Source organism: Dromiciops gliroides, chromosome 6 (assembly GCF_019393635.1).
Source record: "Dromiciops gliroides isolate mDroGli1 chromosome 6, mDroGli1.pri, whole genome shotgun sequence".
NCBI classification, from domain to species: Eukaryota; Metazoa; Chordata; class Mammalia; order Microbiotheria; family Microbiotheriidae; genus Dromiciops; species Dromiciops gliroides.
Window position 1 is genome coordinate 262,204,442 of NC_057866.1, and position 12,403 is coordinate 262,216,844.

Here is a 12,403-nt window from a genome sequence, read left to right on the forward strand (position 1 = left end):
TCATTACATTATGGGCTTCTTGAGAACTAGGGATTTTTCCCCCTTGCTCTGTATCCACAACATTAAGCACAATTCTTGGTACAAACTAAGAGCTTATGAAATGCTTCTTGATTTGATGTGACAAATGGGACCTTTCTGTCTGTCTCTAACTTTATTGAAGTATGACCAGTGATGAGCTTTCTAAGTAAAAACGATATGAATAGTTGAGTCATTTTGCTTTTTTTGTTCATGATTCTTTTAAAAAAATGCTTAATAGTGTTTTAATTAGAAATCATGCTTTTCCCACAGAGCTTTTACTGATTGGACAAAGTATAATAAAATGTATAATGCAAAGTCAACAATAGCTATTTTATTGTTGGAAAATAAAATAAAATTGTTATAGTAATTTTCATAGTGATCATTGCATTAACCTACAAAAGAAACATGGTACCATGCACAAATACACATTTGGTGGGAATTCATCATTCTGGATGTTATGGAACAGTGATTTTCTACTAAAATAGCATATATGGAATAAAATCTATTTTTTAATTTACTAATTTTTATCATGTATGCTTTTATGAATTCTTTAGTTCTCAAATCACATTAATTTACAAAACCATTTTCAACAGCCCTGTGCACATAGTGAACATTTAAAGGCACTTGACATCAAAAGATTAAGTAAATTTGGGTTTTGCTCCTTTTTATTCCAGTTAAACTAGGGACCCTTTCAGTGACTAATATAGTTTGAATAATACATGAAGACATGAATTCAATAATCATCCCTACTATTGGATGTCCATTCTCTCATGATTTCACTTTCAATAGCTCCCAATGGGGCCTACAGTTTAAAATGAACATGACAATATGCTCTATTTTAAAAAGATTATTGACTGACAGAAGATAAAATGAAGTTATGCTGTACAGCTTTTTATGCTTACAAGCAGCTCTGAGTATTTATGATAATATCTAAACACAAAAATATATGAACATTTTCCCTACTTGTAAATAATTTTCAGTATACTGTTCTATCTCTATCATTGACACATAAATACAGTATAAGCATACAGAAGAAAATTGGTGTCTGCAGGATTAAAGTGATAAATAGTAAATACTCAAGGCAACGTATACATCCAGAAACAACCCACATTCTACTGTTGGTAGAAACAGTTGTTCAAATACTGGTGTTTTTTTAACCTTCTATGTTATTCCAGTATTTATAGCAATGTCATATGTAGAGATAAAGATCTGTCTATTATAAATCCTTCTTTTTTGAGAGTGAAGGATAAGGCAGAACCAATTTATTCTGGAACAATGGCAGCAACAGCTGGTGTTGCCTCTGCTAGATCAGGCAGTTTTCCTTCCTATCCATTTTTAAATTTAAAAAGTAAAGAAGAGGGCAGCTTGGTGGCACAGTGGATAAAGCACTGACCATGGATTCAGGAAGACCTGAGAATGTTGAGATGATAATAATAATAGCCCATATTTATATATTTTTACATGTTACTTCATTGGATCCTCACAACAAATTTCAGAGGCAAGTACAATTATTGTCCTCCAGAGGAAACTGAGCCTGAGAGGTTTCTAAAGGTCTTACCTAAAAAGGCAGAATTTGAACTCAGGTCTTTCTAACTCCAAGACTGACATTCAGCCATCTAGATGGTCACAGAATGAGTAAAAAGATGAAAATTAATTATAGGGTAATCAAAAATGCTCGTGTTACAAATATTTGAGCAAAACATTGAGGCCTTCAGGAAAAAAAGGGGGAATATGAACATACTTGATGTGATTAAGCTGCTAATGGCTTGAAATCTTCAGGGAATATGAATAACAGCTGGCAAACATTCAAAGACTTTTTAAAAAAATGCATTTAAAGCTATTAGAGCAATCATATATAGTAATAAGCAAAAACAACCCCAACTCTTAATACTAACCACCTCTAAATGGAACTCATGGAAAAGGGGCTAGGTTTTGGATGTGGAGTTAGGAAACTGTGATGTTTTCTTATATATAAACTCCCCTCACTTTTTTATTTGTAAAGTGAAGGGGTTGCTTCAGTGGACTCCCAGTTCTGAATCTACTCATCTGTGACTTGATTTTATGACTATCTCTATGACCTTAGCCAATCACTTAATCTCCATGAACGTTGGCTTCTGAGTCTTTTAAATAACAGCAAATATTTGTATAGCATTTTAACATGTGACACCTTAATGAAAATAATATTTGTGTTAATTTTCTTATAAGATTGCTGAGAGAAGAAAATACCCGATGAACTGTAAAGGCTTTTAAAATGTGACTTCTTATTAATATTTGAATAGGAACATAGGGTAATCCCAAAGAGAGAGTAAGGCTTCCGGACTGTAGACCAATCTATTAGTCAGTTAAGCATTTATTGAGTGCTTACTATGTGTCAGGCTCTGTGATAAACTCTGGGGATACAAAGAAAGCAGTCCCTGCTCTGAAGGAGCTCATAATCTAATGAGGAAGCTAATATGCAAACAATAAATACAAACAAGCTATTTAAAAGGATAAGTTGTTATTGTTCAGTTGTGCCCAATACTATGTAACCGAAAAAAAAATGCTAGAGTTTTTTTTTCCTTCTTCAGCTCATTTTACAGATGAGGAAACTAAGGCAAAAAGGGTTAAGTGACTTGCCCAGGGTCACACAGCTAGTAAATTCTGAGACAGGATTTGAACTCAAAGATGAATTTTCCTGACTGTAAGCCTAGAACTTTATCCACTGCACCACCTAGCATAAGTAGGAAGTGATTAAGAGGGGAGGCACTAGAATTAAAAAGAATTGTGAAGTACTTCTTGAAGATCATGGCTTTTGTGTTTTTCTTTTTCTTTTTTTTTTGGAGGGGGGGTTTGTTTGTTTTTGCGGGGCAATGAGGGTTAAGTGACTTGCCCAGGGTCACACAGCTAGTAAGTGTCAAGTGTCTGAGGCTGGATTTGAACTCAGGTCCTCCTGAATCCAGGACCTGTACTTTATCCACTATACCACCTAGCTGCCCCCAGTGATGATATTTTAATTGGGAATTAGAGGAAGACAGTAGGCAGGGTTGTAGAGGGAGAACATTCCAGGCATGGAGGTTAGGTCAGAGAAAATGTCTGGTGTTGAGAGATAGTATCCTGTTCATGGAATATCCAGGAGGCCAGTTTCACTGGATCAGAGTATGTGGTGGGGAATAAAGTATAAGAAGACTGGAAATAGGGGTGTGTGTGTGTGTGTGTGTGTGTGTGTGTGTGTGTGTGTGTGATATTTTTCATACCAGTATACTAACTAGATCAACATTTGGAGCCTTAGACAACCATGGTAAGCTGACTTGCAGGAAAGATGTCAATAGAGTTATATGGGCAAAACGCTGCTGGAATTCTTGCAATCCCAGGAGATTCTTTGCTTAGCCTGCAAACTGTTCAGCATTTGGGTAGGTGATACAACATCTCAAGCATAGAGGGGGAGCAGTCTCCTCTGGATGTTTCCCAAAGGGTTTCCCCAGATCCCCAGTACCACCATCACACGCAACACTAACAACGCGTCTGGATGATTTATTTAGCTTTCCCCAAAGTAAGAGTCGCCAGCATTTCCTAGGCCTTATTTATTTGTGTCAGCTTTTTAAATCTTCCCCTTTTACTGAAAAGCCTCTGGGAACATTTGTACAAAGCTCCAGAAGTCAATTGCATCTTTATTAAATCACCCAAGAACAGCACAACAACCCTAAAAAAAAAAAAAAAAGAAAAGAAAAGAAAATCACCCTCAGTGAGGATGCTCAATAGGGTTTAAGCAGCTCCTGCTGCAATTCCTCTCAATCCAAGTACATTAGATCTGAGGAAGTGGCAGAAATGTCCTGGAAGACAATGGGGGCTCAAGGCTCGTTACAGCTCCAGGAGGCACGGCTGGAGCAGGGTGAAGGAGAAAGGGTCTCCAGCAATGTCTTCATCAAATAGAAAAGAGGCAAAATCAGGCTAGATTTGCAGGACACTTTTGGCTGTAAGGGACTCAGAGGAATTCCCTTTGAATCAGAGGGGCATAAAAATTTAGGACCAGCAAGATCATTAAGTTCAATGTTCCTGTCCTACTTCATTCACCTTTTTATTATAGATGAAGAAATGGAGGCATGGGCCTTGAATCACAATCCTGCTTGTGAAAAGTATGTAGGGGGGCAACTAGGTGGTGCAATGGATAGAGCACCGGTTCTGGAGTCAGGAGGACCTGAGTTCAAATCCGACCTCAGACACTTGATACTTACTAGCTGTGTGACCCTGGGCAAGTCACTTAACCCCAATTGCCTCACCCAAAAAAACAAAACAAAACAAAAAAACAAATAAAAAGAAAAAGAAAAGTATGTAGGAGATCTGGGTAAAGTGTCAATCCTGATTCAACTCTTGATCTCCTAAATGCCAAGTCCCTTCTTCCCCAGTATGTTACTTCAACTGGGACATTACCCTACCTGGAATTTTGATTACCATGTAGATGAATTTCACTCCAAAGGCACTTATTTATCTTCCCCAGAGAGAGTATAATTTCACAGTTAATTGCTAATTAAGAATTTAGCACAGCTTTCTACCTTAGACCAACATTTGCCTAGACCATAGCTTCTTAAACTGTGGGTCCAGTAACTAAATGTCAGGGTCACAAAAAATCTGGCAACAATAAAAGGTTAAGAAGGTTTGTTACATGCCTATATATGCTGGGTAGCATAGAAATTTCTTGTGCAAAAAGGAGTTATGAGTGGAAAAAAGGTAAGAACCCCTGGCCTAGACCAAGGATTCTTTTTTTTATCATAAAAGTATTTTATTATTTTCCAGTTGCATGTAAAGATAGTTTTCAACATTTGTTTTCTTAAGATTTTTAGTTCCAAATTTTTCTCCCTCCCTTCCTTCCCTTCCCCCTCCCCAAGACAGAAAGGTTATATATGTACAATCACATTAAACATATTTCTGCATTAGTCATGTTGTGAAAGAAGAATCAGAATGCAAGGGAAAACCTCAAAAAAGAAAGAAATAACAACTAAAAAGTAGAAACTGTATGGTTCAATCTGCTTTCGGAATCCACAGTTCTTTTTTCTGGATGCGAAGAACATTTTCCATCATGAGTTCTTTGGAATTGTCTTGGATCATTGTATTGCTGAGAAGAGTTAAGTCCATCACAGTTGAGGATCATCATGCAATATTGCTGTTACTGTGTACACCATTTTTGTGGTTTTGCTCACTTCGCTCAGCATCAATCCACTTAAGTCTTTCCAGTTCTTCTGAAATCTGCCTGCTCATTAGCACGATAATATTCCATTACATTCATATACCACAACTTGTTCAGTCATTCCCCAATGGATGGGCATTCCCTCAGCTTCCAATTCTTTGCCACCGCAAAGAGAGCTGCTATAAATATTTTTGTATATGTGGGTCCTTTTCCCTTTTTTATGATCTCTTTGGGATATAGCCCTAGTAGTGGTATTACTGGGTCAAAGGTTATGCACAGTCCCATAACCCTTTAGGCTTAGTTCTAAATTGCTCTTCAGAATGGTTGGATCAGATCAAGGGTTCTTAATCCTAGAATCCATTGATTTCGGGGGTCCATGACTTTGGATGGAAAGAAATTGCATCTTTTTTTCTAACCTTTAACTGACATTTAGTGTTTCCTTCAATTATTTTAAAAGAGTGTTCTGAGGCTAGATTTCACCAGAAGGCTGAAAAAGTCCATGCCAAACAAGCAAATAAAAAGTTAAGAAGCCTTGGTCTAGACTCTTATGCTTTCTCTCTTTTACTCCTGGAATCCCAAAGTTATAACTGAGCAGTGAGCGATATCGGCAGGAATACTGGGAGTTGGTACAAGCTTCTCAGAAAGGGAGCTTCAGTGTGAACATGAGACTTGAAAAGGATTAGAGAATGTGAAGAAACGTAAATGTGGAAAAGCAGATAAGAAGAGTGAAGGATGATAACAATGAGGGATCATTTGGACAAGTGCTGGGTAACCCAAGTTATTTGTCAGGTTGTTTTTCCTCTCTCACACAGTTCAGTTAATCACAGAATCAGAGATTTGCTGGAAGGACCTTAGTGAACAAGTCAAATCAATGATTATGTGCCAGGCACTGTTCCAAGCACTAGGAAAACAAATACAAACAAAAACAATGACAATCCCTGCCTACGAGGATTTCTCCTAGGGAAAGACAGCACCTAAAAGGAGCTGGATTAGTGGGAGTGATGAAAATTATGGCCCTAGTGCTGTTGTTGTTCAGTTGTTTTCAGTCTTGTCTGACTCTTCATGACCCAATTTGGGGTTTTCTTGGCAAGATAACTGAAGTAGTTTGCCATTTCCTTCTCCAGCTCATTTTATGTAAATGGAAGCAAACAGGGGTAAGTGATTCCGCCAGGGTCACACAGTATCTGAGGCCAGACTTGAATTCCCTGCCCTGCTTAACTGCTCCATAAAACATCTTGTATATAATTGGTCTGTACGAGTTTGTTTGCTTGTTTTATCCTTCATTAGATTGTGAGCTCCTTGAGGGCGTGGACTCTCTTTTGACCCTTTGCGGTATCCCCTTAGCACAGTGCTGGGTATATAGCAAGTGCTTAATAAATGTTTATCAACTGGATGAATGAACAGTGGATTATACCTGTATTTTCTTTTTTGGAGGGAGGGGCAGGGCAGTGGGGATTAAGTGACTTGCCCAGAGTCACACAGCTAGTAAGTGTCAAGTGTCTGAGGCTGGATTTGAACTCAGGTTCCAGGTCCTGTGCTCTATCCACTAGGACACCCTAGCTGCCCCCGCCCTGTTTTTTCTTAATCCATCTACAATAAGTCTTTTCTCTTTTTTTCTGTAACAATAACAATAATAATAGTAATAGCTAGCTTTTCTATAGTACTTGAAAGTTTTTCAAAACAATTTACATACATTATCATGCTTGAATATCTCTCTCCCCCACCCTGAGGATGGGAGTTATTGGGAAGTGATAGCGATGTAGGAAAAAAACAAACCCCACTAACAAAGCAATATCTTGTTGTTGTTTTTTGTTTGTTTGTTTTGTGTTTTGTTTTGTTTTTGCTGGGCAATGATGGTTAAGTGACTTGCCCAGGGTCACACAGCTAGTAAGTGTCAAGTGTCTGAGGATGGATTTGAACTCAGGTCCTCCTGAATCCAGGGCTGGTGCTTTATCCACTGTGCCACCTAGCTGCCTCCCAACAAAGCAGTATCTTAAAGGAGACTGGAAGATAGACATCGCTACAAAGGCTTTGAGGTGATACAAGAATTATGACTCTCTCCCAGGCCTTTCCTGAAAGTGGAAGCTAAACAAGGTCTTCTTCTCAGGCACAGCCAGAGCTGGGCCTTGACCCAGAGTGACAAATAGGGGATAAGGAGGACTTTTTCTCTTGTGCTCACCTAGGTACACATCCACTTACCTTATGAATGGAAAACGGGCAATGCCCAAGTTCATGTTAGTTACCCACTTCACTCACCCTTAGCAGACCCTGGGAGGGGCTTTATCCGCCCCTTTCCAGGTATGACTGTTCCCATAATTAGGGGGTATTTTTCTACCACTGTTCCTTCTCCTTACTCTAGAACATCTTTTCCTCCACCACCATCACCACCTAAACTGCTGTAGTAAGATAAATATGGTGGAAATAGGCTAGAGGAGAATACAGTTAATAAACATAATTATTAAAAAAATGTACAGCAAGTATCTCTGATAAAGGTTGTATTTCTCAAACATATGGAGAACTGAGTCAAATTTACAAAACTAAAAGCCTTTCCCCAATTGATAAGTGGTCAAAGTATATGAACAGGTAATTTTCAGACAAAGTAATCCAAGCTATCTGTAGTCATATGAAAAATTACTCTAAATCACTATTAATTAGAGAAATACAAATTAGAACAACTCTGAAGTAACACCCCTCACCTATCAGATTGTCTAATATGACAGAAAAGGAAAATGACAAATGTCAGAGGGGATGTGGGGAAACTGAGACACTACTGCTTTGTTGGTGCAGAATAGGATGTATATGTACCAAAATATCTATAGCACATCCTTTAGTGGTGGCAAAGAATTGGAAATTCAGGGGATGCCCACGAATTGGGAAATGGCTGACCAAGTTATGGTATGTGATTGTGATGGAATACTTTTGTGCTATTTTAAGAAATGATGCTCTCAGGATGCTCTCAGAAAAACATGGATTTATGTGAACTGATACAGCATGAAGTAAGCAGGAACAGGAGAACAGTGTATGCAGTAACAGCAATATTGTATAATGATCAGCTGGGAATGATTTAGTTATTCTCAGCAATATAATGATCCAGGACAATTCTTATTATTGGAGGAGGAAGATAAAGATGAAACCAAGACTGAGAAAGAAGGATAAAGAAGAACAACAATTGTAGCAAAAACCAAAATCCCCAAATAGCTTCAGAAACCTTCAGAAAATAAGCCATTGTTTTTTGAGGTTTAACTCTGTTTGTTAGCCAATGTCAATGCCAATGCCAAAAAAACCAGCATAAGAAATATGTTCTTAGGAACACACATATATCCATACAGACATGTATATGCACAACAAGAACAATTGAAGCGACTGAGCAGGCATTCTGATCAGCAGAAAAGAAATCAAAGCAAACCCCATTAGAAAAAATAAAAAGATATTGGTTGGAGAAGGTTTGTTGTTGTTGTTCATTAGCTCTGAGAATGATCTCATTGTTCATGGAAGAGGCCAATGACAAAATGCAACAATTGTGAGACTATTTAACACCAGGGGATATTTCTGTACATGCTAATCTTCATGGGGCAATGGGCTGTGTAATTAAGAATCTAAAAGGTAATACTTCAGATTTCTTTGAAGAACATGAATGCTAATTCTGAATTAGAAATATATTATTCTATTCTTTTATTTTCTACCATGCCTTGTAGGAGATAAGCCACATAGCTCTGCACTCCTTGGGATCACATATCTTTGTCTTAACCCCAGACATGTTTAGCCTTGCTGTTTTCCCTAATAGTCTCTTCCTTATGAGTTAAAATCTCTCTTGAGATACTTACTACCATGGGCAACTGACAACTTGTGCTGGGGCAAGTTCCTCTGTTTCCTCAACTCTAAAATGGAGATAAAAATAGCAATTCTCTCCCAGGGTTGTTATAAGTATTAAATGAGATACTATTTATAAAGCACTTAGCACAGTTCTTTGCACATAGTAGGCATCTAATGAGTAGATAAATTTGGAAATTATTGTAGTAGTGACCTGAGATTTTAGTCTAATCCTAATTTCTGTCAGACTACTTTTGGGGGAAGTGGGGCAATGAGGGTTAAATGACTTGCCCAGGGTCATACAGTTAGTAAGTGTCAAGGTACTGAGGCCAAATTTGAAGTCAGGTCCTGTCAAGGATTAAGAACTCTTGGTCTGGTTTTCATAGAGATGCAGTCCACTGGAAATCACCAACATTGGACAATTGTTAAGAGTATTTAGAGTCCTGAGATAACATGGAATCCTGGCATCCTTTAAATAGTCTTCTGTTGTCCTTTCTTTCCAATTTTGCCTTTTTGTAATTCTATTTTGATTAAGTTGGAAGCTTACTTAGCTTTCCAGCCAACCAAATTTCTGCACTGAAATTTTAACTATATTTAAGTGTTACTGTAGCTTCAAAGAAGTAGTGAAGTAGTGGGTTTTAATTGAGTTGACTGTTTTTAAAAATCTGTTTGGATATTAACTGTGATGCAGAAGTTATAGTAAAAAAATTTGGTTTTGTACAGACTTTTATTTCCACTCTGGTGGATAAGTTCAATAAAGGTCATATCCAAAACAAAATGAAACAAATAGTTTTGATTACTATAATATGAGGTCTGGTAGTATAATAGGCTCCATTTCTTCCCACCTTTTTTTCATTATTTCACTTGAGATTTTTGACTTTTTTATTCCTCCAAATGAATTCTGTTATTTTTTCTAGTTCTACAAAAGAATCTGTTGGTAGTTTTTTATGGCACTGAATAATAGTATCATTTTAATTTTATTTGCACAGCAATCAATGTTCTGCACTTATTTAGATCTATAATTCTGTAATGAGAGTTTTATACAGTAATTATATTATTATAGTTGCTGTATGTGTCTTGGTATTTAGCATAGTGGTGCAATAGATAGAACGCTGGTCTTGAAGTTGGGAGGACCTGAGTTCAAATTTCCCCTCAGACACTTTCTAGCTGTGTGACACTGGGCAAGTCACTTAACCCCAATTGCCTTAAACATCTGGGGTCATCTCTGATCATTCTGATGTATATCTTGCCACTGGACCCAGATGGCTTTAGAGGAGACCATGAGGTTGGTGACCTTGCACAGTCCTCCCTCACTTAAATCCAATTCACTGAAAGTCATGAAATCACCCCGATGTCATGGTCTTCTTCAAGAATGAAGGACAGACAAACAACAACCACCAAATATTTCACATATTCAGTTATTTTAAAATAAATTTCTCTTTCTATATCTTCATGCTTTAGGGGATTAAAATGTAGGAATGCTGCCAATTTATGGGCATCCCTAAAATTAAACATCTTTCAAAACCAGTGATTATTTGATACCTAATTAAAACCACTACTTGTTGGACTGAAACTGGTTGACAAATAAACCAGCTAGCAACACATTAGGAAATGGGAAAGGAAAATCTCTTTTGTGTCCAACTCTTATTGTCCCCATTTGGGGTTTTCTTGGCAAAGATACTAAATCAGTTTGCCATTTCCTTCTCCAGCTCATTTTACAGATGAGGAAAATGAGGCAGACAGAGTTAAGTGACTTGCCCAGGACAGATCTGAACTTAGTTAGATAAATCTTGTTTCCTTGCCCAGCACTCTATACTGTTATACCTAGATACCTACTTCCCATCTAAAATATAGTCTATACATACGTACATACACACATATATACATACATACATGTATTAGCACTTTTTAACTATTTCTGAGCCCTATTTGTTCCCACTTTCTTCATGTAGCCAAAAAAATTATTTCCCTAGATAAATTTACACAACTTTAATCTTATCTAACAAAATTTCCAGTGGGCCTGACCTGTACCTTAAGTTTTAGGAGAGCAGATTTCAAAAATTTTAGAAAAAAAATTGGTAGGATCCCATGAATTAAATTCTGTACTAAAAGTCAGCTGAAGACTGACAAAAATTTCCAAAATTAAATTTTGAATACAAAGACAAACAATTCCGCTGAGGAAAGAAGGCAGTTTTCTAAAAAGAGAACAAGATGGAGTCACAGGGAACTCACCAAACAGTACAGATGTTTAAAAATATTGTCAGCTAGAACCTATGAGGCCCCCTTCCCATCTGAAGCTCTGGTCAGGGATAACACAGAGTAGACTTGTCCTGAGGGGGCCTGACTCAAAGAGAAGGGTCAAGTTTCTTTTACCTTCTGGTTAGTTGTATCCCCATTCTGGACTAACCCCCAAGAAATCACTAAAACAAGGTTCATGTCTAAAGTTTCCCCTGAATTGTGAGTAATAGTATCCCTGCTAGAAAAGACAATATAGATACCAGGTTTAGGACAGTTATTTTGTTTTAACACAAAAAAGATAGGGGTGGAGTAGCTAAGTGGCATAGTGGATAAAGTACTGGCCATGGAATCAGGAGGACCTAAGTTCAAATCCGGCCTTAGACACTTGACACTTACTAGCTGTGTGACCCTGAGCAAGTCACTTAACCCCAACTGCCTTGCAAACAAAACAAAACAAAAACACAAAAACAAAAAGAAAAAGAAACAAGCAAAAAAAGATAGGGGCAGCTAGATGGTGTAGTGGATAGAGCACCTGCCCTGGAGTCAGGAGGACCTGAGTTCAAATCCGGTCTTAGATCCTTGACACTAGCTGTGTGATCCTACACTAGTCATTTAACCCCAATTACCTCACAATAAATGAATGAATGAATGAATGAATGAATGAATGAATGAAGACACAAAAGATGCAATACAAGAAGATGTACACAAAGGGACTCAAGCACATGTATAACTTCCTGGGAGGAGTCTCAGCCTATCAAATAAGTGGTCACCTGGATTTGATCACCCAACTGCATTGTAATACAGCATACATTGCCTGCTTTTCTCTGATTTCAATCTTTAACTCCTACAGAAAGTGAAAAGAATATTACTGTATGCTAACATAGCTTGCTCATTCCTTATTAAATATAATCTATTGATTATGATAGCTAATTGTGTGATAAATTAATGCATCTTAATTTGCTTTTCTGCAACATATTAATCTTCACAGCCTATGGGGCATTGAGGAATTGAATAGCTGCAGGTATCCCATTTGACCACTAGATGGCACTTGGTACATTTTGATATACCTATGCCCAGGTCCTTTAGTAAGCTACCCACTTACTCTCTTCTTTGGTGCTATTTGCTGAAACTCAATCATGAAGAATCAGATACCTAACTCCTTGGGACATGTATGTC